General features: G+C 41.0%; 1 protein-coding gene across 5 annotated transcripts in view; it reads left to right on the top strand.

Annotated features, from left to right (window-relative positions):
- slc20a2 (solute carrier family 20 member 2) overlaps window positions 1-25,301 on the top strand; it is a 57,331-nt gene that overhangs the window by 5,867 nt on the left and 26,163 nt on the right. Inside the window, exon 1 of one of the 5 annotated variants that reach the window (XM_061729544.1) lies at window positions 13,561-13,719. The exons of the other annotated variants lie outside the window; for them this stretch is intronic. The gene's annotated coding sequence lies outside the window, so the exon portion shown is untranslated. Of the gene's footprint in view, window positions 1-13,560; window positions 13,720-25,301 lie in introns of those variants that run through there. 5 annotated transcript variants of the gene reach the window in all.

Genomic DNA, 25,301 nt, shown 5'->3' with positions numbered 1-25,301 from the left:
CGAGTGAAAACAGAGATGCATGGTGAAAGCTGTTCTCAGAACTTTGCAGTGATTTGTCAATGACAAGTTTTTCTATTTTTGTGCCAGTGGGACACTTTCTTTGCCCGTGCTGTAAGCAGACTCTCTCCGTAGACGGTAGATATTTTATCAAATAAACTGTATTTTTCTGCACCATATAATGATTTAAAAAAAATAAAATTAAATGACTCAGTCTTGTAATATGTGTGACTTTAAGTGGACATAGGAACTCTGATTTCTCAGCTTTTACTGTTTTGAAGCATATTGACACGTCTGTTGTGTGAATGATTTCCCTTCCTGGACCGGTTTCTGCTGTTGTGTTGATAATCTTCCCACTCATTAAAGATTTGACTGTTTAAACGAGGCAGTGCTCCATGTAAGGATGAGCAGTGGGCTGAGCGGCCACTGCACACATTCATGTGACAATGCTATTTCTAGCCAAATCATTCCTCCTCCGGTACTGCCTTTAGCAACAAGAGCGAGTGCTGGTTATGTGACACCTCTCACCACTGGTGCTGGACGGTGGGGGCAGTTGTCGGAAACCAGTGGTATCTATCCAGACGCCACCCTGTGGGTTTGGGATAAACTGGGCTGAGCAGCGGCATGCCGGGCGGCTGACGGCTTCTTCAACATAATAGTGAAGTTAGGTTACTATTTCAAGCAGGTTTCATATTGTTGACACAAAGCTGTTATTTGTCAGAGACAAAGCTTTTCACAATTTTCAGCGGTGGTACTGAAAATAGGCACATGTACTGCAGACTGACATTCATCCGTCCTGACAGTTGGCAGGATGAGAGGTTTGCAGTTTTATTGATTCATTTCAGGGTTGGTTGTCTACTTGTCATACTGATTTTTGTCTTAGTGCTGATCTTTGTCTTAGTATTTTTCTCAGCTCAAATGACTTGAAAAGGTATATTTACCTTTTTATTCCCCCCGCAGTTTGTAGTACTTACTGGTTTCTGGGGTATGAGGTCATCCAGAGCAATGTGTAATCATTTTTTTTTTCTTTGCATTTCTTCCATATGGAGTTGATGTAGTGGTTAGGCAGCCTCACTAGAGCAGCCCGACACTGCAAACCTTCACTAAAATAATAAATAAAATGTTGATTAAATTGGGTTCTTAATTTTATGACACGGTTAGGGTACTCTCAACCACTTGTAAAATTCCAAATTTTTTGACTAATCCTTCTTAAAGAGCCATAAAAATGCAAACCAAACCTACTGATTAGTTCTTTAGAGAAATTATGGGGCAAAATGTACCTTAAAGCTCTAATGTTTGATGATGGGATGTTATAAAATCTGTGAGACCTTGGTGGCTGGCTCAGACGATGGCTAATGTCTTAAAAATGACAGTTTTTGTTGAGAGAATGGCTCCACATACCTAAATATCATAATGAATGCAGAGCACAAGGTCCGTTGATTGTAAGAAGTTTCCAATTCCTCTGTATGAAATTGAAAATTAATTTCATATTCATGCAGCGAGAAGTTGCATATCACATTTTGCAGCCATCTGAGTCACTGACGACAGATATTTCCATGGTTTACTCGTCTTTATACTTGAATGAACAGGACAAGGGCAGGAGGAACCACAGATATTACATTTTGGTATTTAAGATTTTGGGTGACCTCAAATCACATAATTGACCTGAAGGGTGTCATTAAGCTTTTGGGAGCAAAGACTGAGTAATAAGGAATTTGGACTGGAAAAAAAAAATCCTTTTACGAATAAAAGTATTCAAAATGAGTGGAGGATAAAATGAATGGTTAAGTACGGGTCTAATTGTCCTTGCCTCTTAACAGTCATGAATTATCAATGTTAAACTGCTCAACTGGATGCTTTGAGATATAACCGAAGGTCTTGGAGTATGCACCGGCTCCCAAAATACATCTGAAATACAAGAAAATTCAATTAAACACTAATTACGGCCCGTTTGTGCAGAATCAACTGGTCCTGTTGTTGAGCTAAGGTGGTTTTTACAGGGTAATGTCAGGACGTTAAACAGCAGCAGACAAGGATGAAATGTTGTTTAAAAAATTCTCCAGGGTTTCCTGTGCTAAACATGTGATGACATCTTAATGTTTCACACATTCCAGCCCCGCTATGGTGCTACAGTAAGCGACCCTCCCCACCAACATCCAAGTAATACTGAGGATTACCCAGCTTCAGTCTGAACTGTGGTCCACAAACCTGTCAACATAATCCTTGCACAAACGCGTATGCTTGTGGCTCACAAAGTGGACTGAATTTATATAGCCCTTTAACTTTTATGTACACAAAAGGGGAGAGAGCCTTGCCCAAGGACCGTTCCACATGTGGACTTGGAGGTCAAGGATTGAACCAATGAAAATTGCTCAACTTCCTGACCTTTAGTGCTCCGGTGTGAACCGTTTATGTATGGAGTGATGCTTCCAAATCTTAAAATTGTTAATATTTTAAGTATTTAGCTGTGAGTTAAAACTCTGGAGTTAAGTTTTAAGGGGGTTAAAGAAAGAATTGAGTTTTTGCTGTTAGAGAAGACCATCTGTGTTATTTTGGTGTGCTTGTTATTGGCTGAAGTCAAACTTTGAGGCACATTAAGAGTTGTAACATGTAGTGGAAAAAAGTGATTTATGTGAATGAATAAGAAATAATTCCATTGGGTGGTTATGTGAGGTTTCTCAGACTTTCCTAGTTGAAATCTGACTTCAGGTGGCGTTCCAGTTGAATCTTCAGGCTTTGAACCCTGACTTCTGAGTATAATTGCAAATAGGCACCATGTTAAACTGCGAAATTGGCAGCTTTGGATAAATTAACATTCCTCATTCAGGTTTAATAAAGTCATATAGAATTGAACTGAGCTCTGTACAGGCTCGTTTCACATACAGTAGCCTAAATCGTTGATGCCTGTCTCTGTTATCAGGAATGACCCCATAACAAGAAGCTTTTACAGTCACAAAGCGCATCCTTACCAGGAGTTGGGTTCTCAGAGTAGCTCGGAAAAACTGCTGATGGGGGATTGTGTTGACTCAGTGCTGACTGGACTGGTGGTGGGCAGGGGATGATGATGTTCAACCATGCTGGCGTCCTCTTTGAGCCTCAGTTTTCTCATTTACCGCATCATTGCCATTGTATGCAAACAGCAAACAAAACTCCAGCACATTCAATGCTGACGCCGTTGTTCCAGTTTGTTTTTTTGTTTTTTTTCCTTCTTCTTCTCCTTCCCTTTTTCATTTGTTCACAAAGCGGTGCTCTATGACCACCAGGTGGTATGGAGTGCTAGATTCCTATGTCAGTGGATCTGTGCAGCTCTGTCACTGTAAATTGAGACTCAAGGGCTGAAAAGACCCCGGAGGAGGTCGACCCTGTTACAATTTCAGGTTCCTAGTTTTTACCCCGGGCTGCCGTTGTTGGAAACACAGCTTATGCATCCTATAAAAGAGTCCACAGGTTGTTTTGGTCTCAGTATTTCTTTACCCAATTAAGTCAGTCAACTAACCTACCCGAAAGCCACCAACACATTTCATTTCCAATATAATTTGCCAACACTTTAACACAATTATTCTAATACTGGTACTTGAATATTATTTAGCAGCACATTACTATTTGCTTAACCTTTAATTTTAAAATGACAAATGAACATGGGTAATTGAAAACAGTTTTTTCCCCAAGTATAAAACAGCTTTATGGTTTCACTTCATGTAGAAAAAAGATTTAACTCAGTGCAGATGGACATTTTTCTTTTTATGGCCAAATCTGTATAAACTGAATATTACAGTTGTTTACTTGACAAGGTTACTTGACAAAAAAGGAAAACATTTGGAGCATACAGCTTCCATGAGGTGCCGTGAAACAAACTGAGAGAATGAATTAACCTTAGCCGCAGTGAATCCAGAGCACTACCGTTTCAATGACATTTATAAAATAGAAATACTTGAGTGCATGTAAAGGGGATGTGTTTTGCTTTTTTTACACGTTAACACAGATTCCTGAGGTCTAAATGAAATCTCTGTGACATTGGTTAGAATACCACAGGGATACAATAGCACAGTTCTCTTCTCAGTCCCGTCTTTACACCTCTATTCATAGCAGCATGTTTAGGCGGCGGACACTTGACTCCACTTTGCCCTCCCACCATCTCTGCCTCTGGAGATTGGACGTCTTGCGTGACCATGCAGATGTAAATTTGGACACAATTACACTCAATTACCCTTGCACAGACAGGAAAGTGAATACTTGCGATTTTATTCGCAAATACCATCATTTGCAGTTTGGCCATAAAATATTGGTCAGCTGCATATTATGATTTCTGCCTTCACATAAAGTCCGTCTCATTAAACCTTTGCCTTCACACAGTACGTTTACATGCACTAAGGCCGCGTACAGACTGCCAGCCAATATCCGATTTTTAGCCCATCCAGATTGAAACTGGATGACTCTTTTGAAGTCTGAACAGTCCCAAACCGCATGAGATCCGATTTTTGCAAACCAGATCGAAACCCCCTCCGGGAGGTAGTTTCATATCCGATCCATATCTCATTTGGGCAGATGCGTGTCAGTCTGAACAGCTCCAAACACTCAGATCGGATATGACTGTCCCAGACGCTCCAAACCACCCGCCCATTTCCAGTTGTGGAGCTACTCATCCTTTCACAGAGAGCATGTACAATCTCTGATGTCACGTCAAAAACTATTATTTGTAGTTTGAGTGTTGCAAATTCACATTACAAATCATGTTTTAATAGCAGAAAAAAAGACCGCATTTCCACGTACGTTGCGGGTCGCCGCGTACCCTACGCCGTAGGCTCTGCGTTGGTGTAACGCGGAACCATAAATCAGCCTTCAGTCGCGCTGTGAGCCTGAACCTGCAGCCCGTCAGCTCATCAGGAGTAGAGGTTATGGAGCGGGGCTGCCAGTTGTTCATTGCTGGTTCGTTTTGTTAACTCTGAGCTTTGTTGGTTGGTTTGTTAGTTTGCTGGTGGTTTTGTTCTGAACACTTTTCTCTGTTTCTCATTTTGCTGGGACGCCGGGTCCCGCCGCCAATCACACAACTTTTGCTGTATGCGTTCATTGTTGTCTAAAAATGATGCGCAGTGCCGACCCAATCAGAAACGGTACAGATATTTTGGGATTTTTTTATATATATAAAAAAATAAAATTTATAAAAAAATAAAGGATCCCCATAACCTTTGATCGGGTGGGCAGGACGCACGTATTGTTATTGTTTTTGATGTCGCAATTACATGACTTCACACAATACACGCGCGGGGTGACGCCTCCGCTCCGACGTCGTTGCTACGGCAACCCGTCAGATCAGTCAATGATGTGGCCCAGTCTGAACAGAGCCAGATCCGATCTGGACACTTGCTAAAAACAGTGTGGACAGTCAGCCCTGAAAATCGGATATGAGAAGGAATCAGATATAAATCAGATTTGCCTGCAGTCTGAACGCGGCCTGAGAGAAAGTTGAATTATTGCCTTAGTCCGACTGATGCCAAAGTTTACACCTTAGTCAGGCTGTAGTCTAACCAAACTGGAGTTCTTGGAATCAAGCTACTAGAGCCAGATAAAGCCGCTCTAGTTCAAGCTACACCTGCATGTATACGAAACCGCAGGTAGCCGAGCTATTGACTTCCTTCTGGAAGTGACGAGACAGCGGAAGCAACAAGAGTCACGGCATGACAACAACACAGTAGCAGAAGGAGAGAGCTGCTTCATCGTTGGCGTCCATATCTTTGAGTGTTGTCCTCCTTCTACGTCTGCTTCAAATCTGCCACGTTTGTTTACTAATTGTTCTAACTAACCGGAAGAACGCCAACGTGAAAGGGCGTGTAGCTCCACCTAGTGTCGCGGAGTCGAACGCACCTCACTCAGTAATTCGATTCTCTTCCTGCGCATGTGTACTCGGATTTCTTGGAAACTCCAGTTAAATCCTTATATCCATTATTGCCAAGAGCTAGATTGTAGATGTGCATGTAACCGAGGTTGCCATGTTATCGTTCAGTTTTTAGCGTGTGGCATCAAAAGCTGTTGTTTATGTCATCAGTGATTCACTGATGATTGTTTTTGCATTGGCTGGACTGCTGTCTCCGTGTTGCTACTGCATTCACTGATAAGGAGTTTCAAACATCTTGGAGGAAAAAATATAAGTGGGTGACGCCAGATTTATTAGGACATATACAGTACAGACCAAAAGTTCAGCAGAGTTTTTGAGCTGGTAGTCACTCAAAAAAACTCTTATTCCCTGTAAAACATTCTAGTTTTAGTGATTCACTAGAAAAACAAGAGGATTTGAGCTTCATTGATTTCCATTTTGAGTTCAGGCAGGATGATGATCTTCTGATTTTAGGTAATAGGTGGAAAGGTCTCAAATAATTAATCCTCGGTGGATTAGAAGTGACCCCTGCAAGCAAGCCCTCCGTCACCGGAATAGCGGCAGACCATTTGTCACAATGAGTTTTCCTCAGCATCGACCCCGCTGTGACGGCATTCAGTCACAAAGAAAGTAGGACATGCCACACACAACCTTAAAAGATGCTGTCCCCAAAAATATTTGTCCTTGGAGTCAAATAACAGCTGTGTTACAATATCGAGTTTAATATTTTGAAATGGCAAGCATTTCTGGACAGAACGAGATGTTTCTTCTGTATGAATGTGGACAACTTGTATTACTAGTACTGCATTTGGTGGATATAGAAGGCAGAGGTTGCCAGGTTTTACTGGGCCTCAAAGCTAAAAAGTACAGTGTGTGTGTGCGTGTGTGTGTGCATGTGCGTGTGTGTGCACCACGCTGTGTGTGTGCAGTGAATACGAGACGCTACCTGGGAACTTGGAAGATAACGCTGGCGACACAGTGTTTACTGTGAAATTTCAACACTGAGCCATTCATTGTTGAATTCCAGGAGCAGTAGCTGAAGAAGTGTAGTTACCATACCAAAATATCATTATTCTGTTGACATTTCTAGATAAAAAAAAAAAGTTTTAGTTTACTCAGCAGCTTGTACACAGACCTTCAGTTTCTTTTGTCTTTTGACACATTTTAGCTGAAATGTAACACTGTTTCACAACAATATCCTCAATAGCTTTTTAAGATCTGTGTCAGATAGTTTGTTTTTTGTATTGTTTGTGTGGATTCCTAATCCTCCAGGTCATCCTAAATACTTGAATGAAAGCCAACATGGCCTTTTTTGATGACCAAGTACATTCTACTGAGCAAAGGACACTTTATTTGATAATCACCAGTTGTCATAATTATGTTCTTAGCGTGGTTTACCTGTTAATACTTCAAAATGCATTGTTTAAACATTACAAGGTTGTATTAGAACAATACACTGGGTTCAGCTCTCACAATGAAGACACATTGTTCCTAAATCCCAAACAATTTATACTCAGCACTGTTATTTCCAGCTAGGCTTCCCTTTTTCTTTCATGGCACTTTTCAGAGTACAAGATTACTCTACATTTTAGACAAGATTAATTCTTTATTTTAGTGAAAATATCGTTAAACTTTGTGTTGACGTTAGTTTTGGTGGAGGGAGAGATGTGCTTGACTTCCTCCCCAGTGTGTCAAAATTAAAAATATTGTAAATTTGCTGTCTACATTTATAATTATGGTTTTATTTATTCCAAGAGGACATGGATTACTAAGTATTGGGTTTGTTTTATTATTTAAAGAGCATTGTTATGTATATTATCTAGGGGTGGGTTGAAAATATCGATATATCGATATTTTATCGATATACATGTGTAGGAACGATTATCGATACATAAATCCAAGTATCGATTTAAAAAAAAAAAATTATTAATTTTTTTTAATCCCGATTTTTTTTTTTCCCCCGTTTTATCACCCAGTGCTCCTTGCTAAGTCAGTCCTGGGAATTGCTCCCTCTACCAACCTCGGGAGGCCCTGCACTGAGCTCAAGTCTCCTCCTTAACCTGAGGAGTGAGCAGGCCGCTTTTTTCCACCAGTCAGGGTGAGGCTTCTCTGGCCGGACATAGCAATGGAACGATCACATTATTCCATTATTGTAATTAGAATATCGATATCGTATCGGAAATCGTATCGTCTTGGGACCTAGTGTATCGGAATCGTATCGTATCGGGAGGTCAGTGATGATACCCAGCTCTAATATTATCATTCATAAGGACGTGAGAGGAAAATATGACCACAGACCCTGACATGTCGTATAAAACTGATCATCCACTCATCCGTCCATCCGTCCATCCATCCATCAATCACCACTTACTTCATCTCCCTCTCTGGGGTAATCCCAAGGCGTTTGCCTCAAATCAAACTTTCCTTCTGCTCTGCATGGACATAAACATGGTTCTTGTTTGTCTGTAATGAAAACACATCAAGAGATTTTGTCTTTGCAACATCTCTTTTTTATTATGTTTTATTATAACATCTATTTTTAAAATGTTTTTTCTTACACGTGAAGCCTCACTCCGTTGAAGAGGGGAGTTACAGGCACCCCTTCAGCCAGTGTTTTGTGGGATTATGACTGTGTGGGATTATAATTTGGCGATTCTTTGAACTGTTGCCTCCCCAGGGAGAAATCCTGCAGGTCAGACGCCTCTTTACCCTTCTCTGTCCTGTAATGGCCACAGATGTTCTCAAAGGCCTCCAGCTGAAACTCTTCAACAAGCTGTCAACACGCAGATAACATGGTGCATTGAAAACAGAGGAGGGAAGATGCCACATGAGCCCAATCAGTTGCCAAATAATAATTTGTGCCCTGTCATTCCCTGAAAGACGCGTCACATTTTTTTGTCTGTTATTCAAATAAAATAGACTGGACTACTTTGGTTTTCTATCTTGACAGGTTCTTACACCGGGTCAGGTGCAGGCTGTTCAAATCTTAAACAATTGTGTCCAAACTCGAAAATAAATAACTCCCTCTTGAGCTGGAACTTGCTGTAACCCTCTGTGGTGCGACTGTTCTGCCAGACTTTCCATTGTGTAGCCTCTCGGCCACTCACTACCAATGCAAGCAGCACATTTCTGAGCTTTTCTCTCCGTTTTCACTCAGAATAACAGCGCCACGGTAATCCGCTGAGTCACTGACTTGCAGACCTCATCTGGCCTGCCTCGTGCTTCGACCTCCGGTGAGGGCAGGCTGCTTACACGGGGGTTAAATGTATAGGAAATACAGAGCGTGTGCCGTTGCATGTGTCTATTCGAGGGCCAGACATTCCTGTGAAGTAGTGGACACGGGACCTCACGTCCCCCCTTCACCGCAGTCACGTCTTCCAGCAGCAGGTCTAATCAAAGCACTCCGTAATACTGTTAGCTGGGTCATGTGCTGGAAGCCAGGATTAAGAGCAGGAGGGCACAGGCCACTAGATCCAGCTTAGGAGGGGCTGCTCACTCTCTCATTCTCTTTCTACCTCTACCTCCTTTGACCACACTCATCTTTCCATATCAGAAATGGCCACTCCACCGCTTTGTACTCGAGATGTAACTTACGACTATTTTTATAGTAGATTAATCCATCAATTATTGAAACAATAAATTGACTTAATGGGTAATGAATTGCGCAATAACTTAAACCATTTTATTTAGTTATTAGGTTTAGAAATTAGCCTAAGATTGTTTGGGATTTGTGCCAACTAACAATAAAAAACATTGAAAATTATTTCTACAGTCCAAAATATGTGATTTGTTTAACTTGTGTGATGAACAAACTTTGATGGTCAGAAGACTATAAAAACAGTTTTTATGACCATCCTGTCATTGCCAGCAGGATTTTAGCAGAATACTTCCCATAACCACAACTCGTGGACTGTTTAAGATGTGTTGAAGAATCAAAAATTACTGGAAGTGAACAAGGAAATGAAGTGTAGAATAAGAGTAAGAGGATGCAGAGGTTAGGGTTAGACGGAGGTGGTTGATTTGCTGTAGCAACAGCTCAAGGGAGCAGCCGAACGTAAAAGAAGACCGTATATAAGTTTGTGTGTCTATACGACTCTTTCCGGCGCCACCAGTACTTCTGAAGTACGACCGCCAACGAGATTCACCAGCATGTGTCACACAGCTAGTTAGAGTTGATGGTCACACATTTATAATGTTGCTTTCTCACTTCCGTTACTCCTAAATGTTGGTGTAAATCAAAGGTTTAAACAGTTTCTGACATTAGAAAAGGAGAGCTGTCCGTTTGGTACACCAGACATTACAGTAAATCTACACTGAGTGACTGGTGGACTGCCATTTTATCAATTTTGGAGAGCAATTTCTGAGATATTTGGGCTTTATTGTCCCACCTTTATGTCTTTGTTTGGATTTGTCCAAATACTTCTGTATAGGCTCTGGAGCTTTGGTGGAGTAAAGCAAAACTTCATATGTGTGATGGGCGGAACCACTGTGGACCAGATGTGCGTGACCAAGAAAGTGTGGTTCACATGCGAGGCGTTGGATGAATGAAGTCCACACCCGCATCACCGACCAAGTGTCAAAAACAACACTTTATTTTTACACAGTAAGAGATACATCTGCTGTTACTCCAAAAACAGAGATGTTGTTTTTGAAATGATTTCAAGATTTATTTGAGCTGGGAGCTTTACAGTGTATGAGCTAAATCTGTTTCTGCTCTTAAGTGGTAGTCCAGTTCCTCATGTGGATCCTGTGACACCCGCATAGATGCAATCACATTTTTTTAAAGAATTGATTTATTGTCTTCTGACAACACAAACTCAGAAATCTCAAGCCCTCCGCTTTGGAGAAAAAACTTCCGTTAAGACTTCCTGGTTTAAGCATCAGCCTGGCGTAGACGGAGGTCTGAAACTGAGATGATGACCTGCGTTTATTGTTATTAGTCTGGACACAGCCCAAAACATTATTAATTGTGTTGGTATGCAACCGCTTTCCCTTAGTCTTTCACCCTTTTTCCACCAGTTTCTCTAGCGCTACTAATACGGGGAGCCACTTTGCCCCAGTAACACAGTTTAAAGTCTCAGAACATGCCAGCAGTAGATTACCAGTCTCCACATTCGAGACAGAGGAGAGGAAGTCGGTGGTTCGGGAGGTGGATTGCAAGTACAGAACCGGATCTGCATTCTCAATTTCCACATTTGGGAAGAAGAGAGATTGGGGAAGGGCAAGGAAGAGGAGTAACGAATTGGAAGGACGGGGCTGAAAGGTAAAGGACACTTGTTTTGCTGGATGAAATCTGGAACTGTCCGGCTGAAACGAAGAGAGGGAAGGGGGGGCGAAGGAGGAGAGGAAAACAGGGCGTCAAGGTTAAAGGGACCCCTGCCTACAGGAGCACAGATGGCAGAAAGAGAAGAAAACAAGGCTGCATCTTCATAACGCCACAGTTCTTGGTAGGAGCTAAGCCTGACTGTGTCAGTCATATGATGGGCAGCCTGGCCAACAATACCAGCTCTTATTCTGGGTTATGAAGTTACTGGCTCCTTGTTTGCTTTCCTGACACATTTTTATTGTCCTAATAAGATTCTTTTGTTAGCATGGGCTATTCTAAGAGTTGAGTAAGAGTTCATGCAAGTCTAAAAACCATTATCCTGAGCTCTCCATCCTTTGTTTTGCCTGTGCTTCAGGCTTTGGTGGGTTTTACTCTGCGCGTGTCTGTGTGTGTTTGCACATGCAGCTCACTGTGGAAATGTATTTACAACCACAAAATGGAACTCTATTTTAGAAAAAGAAAAATCTACTAACATTGATAATAATTGGTAATATCTTTTTTTGGTCTTTTTATAAAGACTCACATTGTATTGATCAAAGTCGGTTTCCTCTTTTGGACCTCTTGGAAATTACGGCGAGCAACAACAGTGTGAGCTCGGTACAGTATGTCTGACTCACTTGCTTAAAACAGTCATCCAGACGCCCAAAAAGGGAGGAGCTGCTTCAGTCACTTTGCCATTTCAGGGTGAGGGAGGTAAACCTGTGTTCGCTGAAACCAGAGAGAACTGACCTTACGAGTATTCAAACATCAGGGTTACATAACTAGCCATCGACACAGACGGGGGGGTGGGCTCAATTGTTTGCTGATATACCAAAGCTTCATTTCGTTTCGCTTAAGGTTGGCTATTTGTTGGATTTGCTGATTTTTAATTATTTTTTCATTGTGTTAAAACTAGATAAAAAAAAAAAAGCGCCGGAGGTAATTAAGAGGCTGAAGCATCAACTGTAGTATCGATGGCAGCAGCATAATAAAAGTCCTCATATGTTTGAGTAAACGAGGTTAGGAAAGCACTTCTGATTTTACACACAAGGGTGTGTGTTTACAGGTCTTTTCAGTGCCCTGTGGGATTGGGAAGAAAAATATGAATCATTCCTATGATGAATTGCCTCATGATGTTGGTCCTTTTACCGTACATAAAATGGTCTGGGCTGAACACGGAGTATGTTCTTAACAGAAATATCCTGCGCTCAACTCCACACCTTCAGATGTTCATTTATTATGTCCGATTCTCTCTTGAAGTCCTATTGGTGGCTCTTTCACTTCCCATCTGAAGGTGTGGGTCTAATTCCCCTTTGGGGATTAAAATATTGCTGAACTGAACTAAATCTTGTTGGATCACAGGATTGTCAGTTAGAGAATATGGAAATACTGTGGAAAAGTGTTTAAAACTAAAAAGGAGAGCTGTGGAAATCCCACTGTATTTTCTTTATAACCCAGGATTATGAGCCAATCTGCAGCAATGCGGACCGTGTACCAGTGTGTTGTACGGAAGAGAGCTGAGCCAAAAGGCAAGACTTTCTGCTTACGCTAGTTCCTGCTTCTTCACATCGAGAAGAGCCAGGTAGTGGTTTGGGCATCTGGTTAGGATGCTTCCCGGACTGAGGAAGTGTTTTGCGCATATCCAAATGGGCGGAGGCCTTCTGGCAGATCCAGGACCTGTTTGTGAGATTGTAGCTGGTGAAATCGACTTTGAAAAACCTCAGTATTCTCCAAGAAGAGCTAGAGGACGTGGCTCGGGAGAGCTCTTGGGCCTCTTTGCTGAGGCTACGAACCAAACTCATGATAAGTGGAAGTTGACAGCTGGATAGATGTATTTTTATTGTTTCATTGTGTGTTTTTGAAATATTAGAACAATACAGACAATAACAAAGATCCCCGATACAAATACCAGCCAACGTGAATGGCAGCAATCTTTTTGATTGACAATATTAAAACCAAAGTTAATGGAAGTGCGACATGTTGTCGGTTCTTGTGTTACAATCAAATAAAATGAATAGTCTTCATTGAGTCTTAAGAGATGTGAGGATATATTTACGAGAATAAATTGGCTGGAAGTATTAATTTGCCTGAAGGCCCACAGGAATTTTTAAGAGGCCACAATCTGAAACCTAGTGCTGCAATGAATTGGAGGAAAAAGTCTTGTAAGGGGATTTATTGAAATGTGCGTTTGAAGATGGCGCTGAGAGGGACGTGCTCTGTTGTTGTCATTCTCGAGAGACCCCCCACCTCCCTATCAACGCTGACTTATCTCCATGTTTCGTTCCTGTGTGTGTGTGTTTTCATGTGTTTGGGCTCGGAGAGACACTGCCTCCCCGCTGAGAAGTACAGAGTCGGAGGCAGCAGGTGCAGCTGACGCACACAGGCTTTTTGCAGGCAGGGCCAGTTGGGGGACAGAAAGGGAGACGATGAGTGAGAGACGACGGTGGAGGACAGCCAGATGAACTCGGACATGAGATCGGACCTTTTTGGATGTGTGAATTCGCCACCACTTTTTCTAGTGAATGAACAGGATGTGAGAATGAAGGTAATTTTCTTACGTTCGTGTGTGTGTGAGAGAGAGAGGGAGACGGTGACTGTTTCTAGGGCTGTGCGATTAATCGATTTTAAATCTAAATCGGATTTATTAATCAAAATCGATGTTAAAAAAGGAAAATCGGAAAATGGATTTTCCTTTTTTGCAGCTGGCTGCATTACAGACAGAGCTCGTCTAGTCATCTTTGTTTGGTCAAGAAAATTGTAAATGTTGTCACTTTACTAAACTCAAGGAGGATTTACAGTATCTTTCAATTGCACTTCATTCCCAATAGGGAAATTTGTTTGCTATTTTTCTTTAAAAATAAAGATAAAATATTTTAAACAATTTATTCCATTGTCTTTTGTAGTTTTACCAAAAAAATCGAAATCGAAAATCGGGTTTTCAGAGAAAAAAATCGGGATTTTATTTTTGTCCAAAATCGCCCAGCCCTAACTGTTTCTAATGATTTCATCAAATTGGTAGAAAATGGATACAGAAGCTAACTAGTAATTAAAGCTGATTAAAAATTAAATCTCAGTACAACTCTTTTTCACTCATAGTAAGACCAGCAACTTGCCAGGGTGTATGATCTTCCTTTTTTGTTTTCTTATTTTCTAATTTTTGTCTCTCACAAAAAAAAAGTCTTACATTTTTTTGGCTGTTTTTATTTAGCATAATCAGCAGTTGTTTCGGGAGACTGAGAAAGAGACATGAAGTCTGGTTCTGCTTTGCATTTTGTTGCCTGCAGCAACTTTGGTCTGCGCTCTCCATTGTATGGACAAGTGCCCCTATCGCTGCCTGCTGGAGTCAAGTGACAGAGAGGCATACTGTTCAGCATGTCTTTTCAAAGGGCCAATTGTGGCAAAGACAAAAAGAAAGCAGAGAAAACAGTGGGTGGATCTGGGCCAAGTAATAGTGTTGACATGGTTTTGTGAGCTCTCGTGTGACGGGCCACTGTTTTAGCAAGAATATTGTCCCATCTTAGTCCATTTCATCCTCCTGACTCCACTGCAGTAACAAGCATCATAAACGATCAGGGGACCCAGATTCCCCCTGTCTCTCTGTTCTCAATACTGTTGCTCTGTGATCATGTGCGTCAGTCAGTTCCCCCCGATGGCAAATGGGGGCATTTAAATTAATCTATCTAGCGAGTACGCTCTGTTATGGCCAAAGTGAAGGGAGAGTTAGTGCTCTGGATGTCCTTGATCACACAGGTTCATCTTCTCTCTTCTTCATTCCCTCCCTCGTCAGCTTGGTGCTTCCTTTCATTGGCTGCCTCCTCTCCATCAACCAGTCAGCAGTACACTCCAGTTTCTTTGACATTTATTTGTCATTGGCTGGCGATTAATGTGAATGCGGATATGTTTCTTTAAGAGGCAGTCTAGACTCGGCTGGCTGCGCGGCTCTGCTCTTCCTTCTCCCGCTTCCTTAAGCTCTCCTTCTCTGTCCTGCAACACCACCACAACCTGCTGATTTCTTACGGAGCTTCGCTCGCTCCTTACCCATCACTTCCTCTCCCATCCAGCGCTCTCTCCCTCTCCTATCCTGATCTTATTTCCCCATCGGTCACATGCTCCACCATCTCCTCTCCACATTTCTCTGTTTCTCAGTTTGAACGTCATTTTGTTTCTGGCATTCATAATCACTATAGATGTGGGGAGACATTAAGGTGAGTTTTTAACATGCTATGAGGCTTTTGTAATTGAATCACGCGTCTTTCTTTTCAACTTGGCACACCATCTGTTTGATGTTGTAGCTCCGTGTCCTTGGAGGCACAGACTGCAGTTTTCTTGATGCTTCAGGTGCAACACTTAGCCTACACTGGCAGGGTGCGATTTAAAAATCCTCATTTGACACTGCCTGTGCGTTTTTAAGCTCTGTTCCTTTCATCATGAGCTGAGAGACGACGGGTTAGCTGCTGATGGGGCTCACTGTTTGGATACTATAACCTTGTGTCAATGCAGACTGTAGCTCGTGATAGGGCTGGGCGATATGGCAAAAAAAGTGATCACGATTTTTTTTCCCATATTGAATGATCTCGATTTTTAATCACGATTTTTTTTTAAATCAGAGATTCCCCCTCCCTTCTGGAATAAAATAGAAAGAATCCAGAGATTAGTTTTTTTTTTATTAACAAATAAAGCAAATAGCATGTTTTAACAAGAATCCAGAATGCTACCAGTGGTACCCACCGAAAAAACTAGGGATGCACCAAAATGAAAATTTGAGGCCGAAACTGAAGCGGAATAAAATTTAAAGACTTGGCTGAATACTGAGTACTGAATAGCCTACGGAATGCGGTTGTTCACAGTTTTTCATTTATTTTGCCATTTTTTTCACAATTGCATAGATAAAATTGCAATGACATTATTAAAAACAAAAACAGTAAACTAATATGAGTTGAGCCACTGTCAAGCAGCTGGCGATGCGGTTGCTTAAATTGACCAACAGGTGGCTCTCTAACATCACAGATTGTGTACTGTGCGTGACTCTGACGCTGGTTAGTAATTAAGGAGTTAAAACTCACTCGCCACTTACAGGACTCAGTAGCCAGCAGAAACGGCAGTTTTATTACATTTATTAACTGTAGTACCGCTATTATGAGAGGTTATTTCTCACAGTATTAGCCTAAAGGGACTTAAGGCTGATTTATGGTCCCGCGTTACACCAACGCAGAGCCTACGGCGTTATCATGCTGAGCTCTGCTTGTTGCCTCCGCGCTCCGACACATTCACTCCGCTGAGCGCGCACACACACGCACGCACACACACACCCATGTCGGGGCCGCGGAGTTTCTGAAGTCGGCGGTGATGAGTAATTTGTGGTACAAGCAGAGCGAATCACAACTTTAATGAGTGCGGTTCGAATACACAATACATCCACCACGAAGGGCATTTTGTGAATCCATCACACCCTCCTCCTGTACGCTCGGAAGAAGTTGTCCGGCGAAATAAATAAATAAATAACCGCAAACCGTGAGTCCCGGTCGGCTCGAAGCTAAGCTAACGCTAGCCTGCGGTTGTTGTCTTGTAGTTTTATTCTCTCTGGTCACGCTTGCTCCCACCAGTGCAAGGGAGGCAGATGTGACTACTTTACTGCCTATGGTCAGGCAACTTGCCGCGGCATGTCATGCATGATCAATTAATGCAGACAGCGCGGTGCCAGGAAAGCGGGTTGTGATTTGGTTGTCGTGCACTTTGCTGCAGCATGTTTTGCACGTGATCGAGAAAGTAGACCCACAGCTGATCACCGTAATCGAACTTAATTTGATCGCGATCACAAATCGAGATCGTATAATCGCCCAGCCCTAGCTCGTGACTGTGTTTTGCACCAGCTCTGATGCAGTGGCATCCCAGGCAGATTAATGAGCACTGTGGAGCAGCGGCTGCAAATGGTTAGAAAAAGTGATCACAGTAAGTAGTTTACCCACAGGTTTCTCTTCACACTTCATTATCACTACACATGCACATGCCAAAAGAGGCTGAAGCTGTAACCGGTTAAATAGGGATGTTGCAATTCAGCTGAAAGTCTGAAAGTTACTTATGGTTAAATAAAAATAATAATTAATAAAAAATAATATAATTAATTATAATATATAATTATAGATTTGGGGTAAATTTGAAGCAGGTATAATAAATATATTCATATGAATATATCAATGATGAAAGAATACTTGTAATAGTGGGGAGTTTGTATGTTATAATCAACCTCATTGTTGAGCTATTAGGGTTCCAACCTTTATGCTCCTTTTGTTTCTCACCAAAAATGGTATTAATTTCATTCAGGATGTACTAGTAGAGGCCAAAATCAAAGCAGAAATGGTGCTTACAGCTCGGAGGATAATGTTTTTCTGTAGGTTTTGGTCTTATAAATGAGTACCAAAAAGCAGCATAAAAAAACTGTTACCACAGGTTTAAATTAGACCGTATACAACAGAATACCTCTCACCTGCCACTTGCCTCTCACCTGAAATGAGCTGGGATAGGCTCCAGCAGACCCTTGTGACACTGCAAAGGATAAAGCGGGTATAGATAATGGATGGATGGATGGACAACAGAATACCCAATTGTGGCATTTCTGATTCATGTTCAAGTTCAGTTTTTTTTTCTTCAGTTAAAAAAATCACCGAAATATTACTTTTCGGGTAAAACAAGTAGTATCTCTTTAGTTCTGTGTGTCTTCTTTGCCAAAACATCCATTTGCACGCACCACTTTAAAACAAATGTGTATTTCAGTATGTGGTGTAAAATTATGGAACTCCTTAACAACTGATTTCAAGGATTGCAAAAGTATTCAACAGTTCAAGAAATTGTATAAAGACCACACAATTAGACAATATGAATTTAACGGGTAAAATATATTTTGTTGTTTTTGTTTTTATATTGTTGGTGAGTTAGTGTGTATGTTTTCTTATTTTTTTGTTTTGTTTTTTCATTATTTCTTTTTTTTTTGGTATTATATAAGTAGTGATTGTTGAACAGACGGACAGACCATCTTCATATGAATTGTTTTATTTTTTTGAGAAAGGGGCTTGGTATATAAGGCTTTCTTCTTCTTGCCCCTTTTCCATCATGGAATGGAACATGTGTGAACTGTTTCCATGATATGGAATAAATAAAAATGAAATGAAATGAAATGAAAATACTCCGTTCTGAGCTGTTTAAAGAATTGACCTCTCATTGAGCCCCCCTTAGTTACTGTTGCTGTTTGTCCTGGTCTCAGTGTTGACTCTGCGTTGGGGGGGCAGATCAGTCGTCACCTTCGTGATTTGCTAATTGTGTAGTAAACATTGCAATAGAAAAAAGCACCCGATACAAACTCCAGACCTTTTTATCTGCTTCTTTTTTCTTAAAATAACGAGGAAATGGCCCAAACGTGCTCATTTGACTTATCAATTGCTCAGTTCCTTTCAAGTCCCTGAAAATGTAAACTTGTTTGATTAAAGCTGAAATTCAAGGCTTTGGCGACTTCCTGATTGGTTTTTATTTAGAATCCATTGTGGTGGAGCATTGAGACACATTGATAAAGACTGTCTTTATCCAAATACCTCTGGATGCGACTCTGGCGTTCCACAGCTGTTTTCACGAACACCGTTTTGAGGGATTTGGCCGTCATCATGTCAGGGTCTTTTGAGAAACAGAATCTTATTTTGCCAAGAGGGAGGAGTGTTAAATGATAAGCAAATGCTAGTTCTGTCTTGGTTGAAAATATCCGTTCATAACTATTATTAATTCTGATACTAAAAGGGACGACGATTGTGACCTTTTGAAATGAAAGTTAAAATCAATTTATATCTTTTATGCCCGTCATGCTCTCCAATATCAGATTTCATTTCTATTTAATTTAGAAAAAGCGTTCAATATCAGCCCCCAGCTCTGAAATAGTCAAGCTAAATGGAAGTTTTAGTTTTTTTAAATTGGTTTGACGGCAGCCAGCAGCTTTCCTGCACCAAGGCCCTTAACGATCACCGTGTATTTCTTTTATGTACAGCATTCTTATGGAGAGTCTTTTCAGGTTTGTTTTCCAATGTTACATTTTGTGTGTGCATGCCAGCGCTCTCATTATGAGAAATGTTTGCCAACTGACACCCGCAGGAAGAAAAATGCGTCTGCCAGGAATAAGTCTAGGAGCACGGCGCTTTACAGAGCATGTCACTCAAGCGCTCTTAATTAGGGGAGCTTTCCTAGGCGCTCTCATAAAACTGTTGCTGTCCAAGATTTTGGGCTGGTAGGATATAGTCAGACACGTCGAGTCGAGATTAAATCACACAGTAAACAGTGGTGGTCAAATGTATACTTTATAGATGCCAAGGAAGTGACAAATTAAAAGAATGTCCTCCGCTGCTCGTTAATCTCAGAGTTTCAGGACTTAAAAAGACATTTGAACAAAAGGAGGATTTACAATGTTTTTAAAGCAGGACATTTGATTTTGAGGGAACTGTCAGTAGCTTTCACATCTTTGTGTTGGGCTGACAGATTTCATTTTTTTCCTGCAGCATGAACCACTGCTCTACTTCCACGCTGGAGACTGGTTTTAGCAGCGTCACTTCATCCAGTGTTTTCAGATCACACAAGGTTTCTACCTGATCAGCAGTCACTAAGACGCCGAATGTGGGATAATAATATCACGATTTTGTAAACGCGCCACATACAGCGGGGAAAAAAAGTATTTAGTCAGAACCAGTAGTGCAAGTTCTCCCACGTAAAAAGATAAGAAATCACATCGTCTGATTTTTAAATAATTTATTTGAAAATTATAGTGGAAAATAAATATTTGGTATATATATAATATATATATATATATATATATATATATATATATATATATATATATATATATATATATATATATATAATAACAAAAGTTAATCTCAATACTTTGTTATATACCCTTTCTTGGCAATGACAGAGGTCAAATGTTTCTGTAAGTCTTCACAAGGTTTTCCTCACTGTTGCTGGTATTTTGGTCCGTTCCTCCATGATCTCCTTTAGAGCAGTGATGTTTTGGGGCTGTCTGGGAAACACGGACTTTCAACTCCCTCCAAAGATTTTCTATGGGGTTGAGATCTGGAGACTGGCTAGGCCACTCCAGGACCTTGAAATGTTTCTTACGAAGCCACTCCTTCATTTTTACCCCACGGGATGAGATCTTGGTGGAGCCCCACATGGAGGGAGATTATCAGTGTCTTGTATGTCTTCCATTTTCTAATAATTGCTCCCACAGTTGATTTCTTCACACCAAGCAGCTTACCTATTGCAGATTCAGTCTTCCCAGTCTGCTGCAGGTCTACAATTTAGTTTCTCATGTTCTTTGACAGCTCTTTGGTCTTGGCCATAGTGGAGTTTGGAGTGTGACTGTTTGAGGTTGTGGACAGGTGTCTTTTATACTGATCACCAGTTAAAACAGGTGCCATTAATTAGGGGTGAGTATTGGGAAGGACCTCACGATACGATACGCATCACGATACTTGAGCCACGATACGATACACATTGCGATATCCCGATTATCCGATATCCCGATTATTATATTCTACATAGTTCACCGAAAAATGTAAAAATGCATTACACATCTTAAAATCCAAGTTGTATATATGTACATCAGATGATAGTGATGGATCTTAAAATCAGAGTTGCACGTTCATCAGATTATAGTGACAATTCATGGGACAAACTGAGTCAAAACAATATTTTATTATAACTATACAAGCTAAAGTTACAACTTATTTGTATTGTGTGTTTCATATTATTTACATCATATGAAATTAACATTAAATTTAGTATGAGGTTGCTTTAATTATGTGGCAAATGATAATAAACACAAGAAAGATGGAACTAAAACCAAGGACAGGCACAGTGATCAGTCAGTATAGATATAAATCCATAAATAAATAAACCTCTGTCCATTATTTTTCATTTTTTAAGGACAGGCAATTGTGTTATATAAAAAATAAATTATAAAATGAAATAAAACGTGAAATAAAACCTGAGCTCAGTGCAGGGCCCTCCCAGGGTTGGTAGAGAGTGGCAATGCCCAGGACTGTTACTTAGGTAGGAGCACTGGGTGATATAATGGGAAAAAAATCGGTAATAAAAAATATTTAAAAAAAAAATAAAAAAATAAATCGATATTCAAATTTTGAATATCGATATTGAATCAGCTGGAAAAGTATCGCGATATATTGCCATATCGATATTTTTGCCCACCCCTACCATTAATACAGGTAACGAGTGGAGGACAGAGGAGCCTCTTAAAGAAGAAGATACAGGTCTGTGAAAGCCAGAAATCTTGCTTGTTTGTAGGTGACCAAATACTTGTTACTGAGGAATTTACCAATCAATTCAGTAAAAATCCTACAATATGATTTCCTGGATCATTTCTCCCCATTATGTCTCTCATAGTTGAAGTTACCTATGAGGAAAATTACAGGCCTCTCTCATCTTTTTAAGTGGGAGAACTTGCACAATTGATGGCTGACTAAATACCCTTTTGCCCCACTGTATGTGTTTGTTTTAAATAATCCTATTTGAGCAGCACTTTCAACATTCCTCTGGGACAGTGGAAATATTTCAACTCTCTAGTATTACCAGTTTTGCAGGTAAATGGTAGTCTTCAGGTTTTTCCACTGAGTTTTCATGTGAAAGTGGTGAAATGTGAGCTGCTGATTAGTGTGGCAGCAGGAAGAGGTCTTTAAAATGTGTCAGGTGCAGGTGCCATGGTGCGTTTCCCTCATTTAGAACAAACCCAGTTCAGAGCGTGAAAAAGGCTTGTGCTTGTTGCTTCTACCGAACTCTTGCGACTCACTTGCTTTTTTTCCCTCTTTCATGTGAATTCAAAGTGGAAGGAAGCCCCTTCTTCTCTCGGACCACTTAGCAGAAAAGCCCTCTGTGGGTGTTTGGTGGAGAGTCCTGTTTGACTCTGGTGTGTGGTTTGGTTCACGGATTAAACATTTACACAGCGTCCCCTCAGTCCCTCGAACCCTGCAACTGTCAACACGTCGCCTGCAAACATTGTTTTAGAAGTAGATTAACAGAATGTCAAGTATCTTTTACTTATTCAATCATATCCATCCACACATCCCTCTTCTATGCTCCTAATCCTCTCCAGGGCCACGGGGGTCCGGCGGAGCCGATCCCAGGTTATTACAGGTGACAGGTGGGGGTACACCCTGGACACCAGTCCATCACAGGGACACATACGCAGACAGACAGCCACAAGTGTTGACTCCTACGGTTAATTTAGAGTCATAAATCATCCTAACATACAGGCGGGAGGAAGGGAGGACTGTGGGAGGAAGCCAGAGTACCAGGAGAAAAACCCACGCGAGCTCAAGGAGAGCATGCAAACTCCACACAAAGACTCCTGCTGGGCCCGGGAGTCGAACCAGGAACCATCTTGCTTTGAGGCTGCAATGTTAAGCACTAGGCCACTGCGTTATAGAGCGTTGACTTGAGAAAATTCTGTTTCTGCAGGCTTAGTGCATCTTAGGAACTTTCTTTCTCCTGTCAAAATGCACATCTTGGCATGCTGTGGGAGTTACATTCCGAGTACATAATAGGAAAGAAAGCAATGTTGCATGACTTTAACGGAAAAAACTCCCAAATCGTGGGGAAACAACAGCCAAAACGTATGAGAAAACTTAATGCAAGAGCATAAACGGCTTCAACGTGAAGCTAACAAAGACTGAGAGGCTACACTATAGCGAGTGTCTGCAGCTTTTGCTATCTTGATTTGGTTAAAACACTCCGACCGAAGCTCTTGTTCGGTTTGCATTCTTACTTCTGATTGGTTCTAACATAATTGAGCATTACAGTACAGACCAAGATGTGATGTTCACATAAGTGAACCTCGGATCTTCAGAGGTTTAAACTCTTGATTATAATCTTAAAGGAGCTTGAGGCTCCTTTTAAGAAATGAGACTCTCTAGCGCCACCCTTCACCACGACGGCCGTTGGGGGTACTGCAGCCAACAGTGAAGCCGGAACCGGAGAACGGGGAGAACGCACATGCAGCGTCATGTGACGTCACATCCGCAGCCCAGCACGGGAAATTCGGGAAATTCGGGACCGAATTGCAGCACATTTTGCAGCACACAGCCTGTTCAAGGCAAAGGAGAGATACACTAGAGGGCTCATTCTTTTGGGTTTGGAACGCTTCATCTGACATTATTACTAGAAAACTTAAAATGTATACGGATTTTTTTCATAAATCTTGCCACAATCCGGCCTCAAGCTCCTTTTAAGAAAGAAAACTTTAATTGGCCAAAATCAGTATTGGCAAGCCAGAACTCTTGCGTCAGAATTAGCCGTAAAAATTGCGATGTGTTCGTCTCTAGTTTTAATAAACATTTTACGTTTCCTTCTCGATATGACGTGAAGCTTTTAAAGAATCGACTGAATTTAATAGCTTCAGACAAAGATAAAATCTTTGATAAAAAGCTACAATACTGTATATTTTCATTTATTCACTTTCAAATATACTTTATTAATCCCCAAAGGGACATTAATTCCTGCAATAGTCATGATTGAACTCCCCTTATAGATTTTCAGTAGAGAGGAACAGCTTTTTGTAAGCGACTCGTTGGTTGCTATGGTTACTCATCATAACGGGTGGTAAGAAATGGTAAAGTAACAAAGGAAATCCTTCAGGCAGCACAGCATCCAGACTGGAATGAAAAATATATGAAAAACCAATGCCATCAATGAAAGAGACCAGGTTAAAAACTGATGAAAAAAAAGCTGCCACTATTCGCATTTATAACGGTAACAAACTTCACATATACAATTTCAAAACTTCCAAGGTTTGTCCAACTTCAGTGTCTGAAAACCGCCAGGATCCGTGCTCTCTGATCTCTCTTTGGAGAAAGACGGTTTAAAAACAGTCAGATAGCTTTGACCTCTCCTTCCTTTTGTTTAAAAGGCAAAACATTTTTTGTTTTTTTAATTAAAATTATTAGGAACATGATCAATTTTATCACAGGGAGACCTGTGCAAATGTGATTCACAGAAAAGCTGTCACATTTATCTTTCCTTCTTTTTTTTTTTTTACATGCATGTTGTGGTTCAACAAAGGATACCACTGAATGACCTCAACTTTTCCAGATGGACCGTGCGGTCAGGAGGAGGCCGTCGTAACTGGCCGGGGGATATTTAGAAACAAGCTGCCTGCCCCATGCGAGGAGGAGCACTCAGTCAGTTCATGCAGAGAGAATGTACTGGTTTGGTCTCCAAGCTGTTTACATTTAATCCTCCCCATTAACGACCGGCTTTAACCATAGAAGGAACTGTACTGCCATTAACCTCTGAGAAATGACTTTGATTATGTTGAGTAGAGGAGGGAAGAACCCACACACGGTCGTTTGTGGCAGAGCGGTTCTTCAACCAGCCCCAGATGCTTCATTGTTGGTGCCCTTGTGTTTCTCATAGTTTGTTGTTTTCATTCAGATGAAAAACGGGCTTTATGGAAATGTGCAGAACAAGAGAACCCGTTTACCTCTTTGTTTCCCGTGGATGTGACGGTGTGAGATTTCAGTAGATACTGGCACACACATCCCTTCTCACAGTCGGGTATTCAGGTGTGTTTGTTTTTTTTTTGTTTTTTTCCTCAAACAAATGAGCCAAATGAATTTAGATAAGGAAAGCTTTTCCTTTGGATCCTGCTGGGGCGTGACATAATTTTATTGCATAGTTTGTCTCATGCTGTCTTACTTTGCAAGTGTCTCATGAAGTTGACTCAGCAAACCAGTTTTTCTGGTCAATGTTGAGCCACGCAGATCTGTTCCTGAGAGGCATGACGTTCTTTTCTTTGCAATATCTTTATCATGTAAACTGTGTGTGTGTTTCCTGTTGGGAGGAGTAGGCCGCTTCCCTTTTTCCCAAATTGAGATCACCTGCAGATTCCACAACTTCATTAGAAAATATGTTACTGTGTTTTTAAGATTAGATCTGAACAGTCTTGTTTACAAAAAACAGCAGTACAGCTGTATTTTTTTTTCCGTACTTCTGTTGTTGTTATGACGATGACAGGATATAGGGGCATTTAAAAAAAATAAAAAAAACTCATGCATTCCCACTTGTTCCTGAAATGTGGCTGGA

Source organism: Cololabis saira, chromosome 9, assembly GCF_033807715.1.
Source record: "Cololabis saira isolate AMF1-May2022 chromosome 9, fColSai1.1, whole genome shotgun sequence".
NCBI classification, from domain to species: Eukaryota; Metazoa; Chordata; class Actinopteri; order Beloniformes; family Belonidae; genus Cololabis; species Cololabis saira.
The sequence above is the reverse complement of the archived record's forward strand: the minus strand, read 5'-3'. Positions and strand labels throughout refer to the sequence as shown.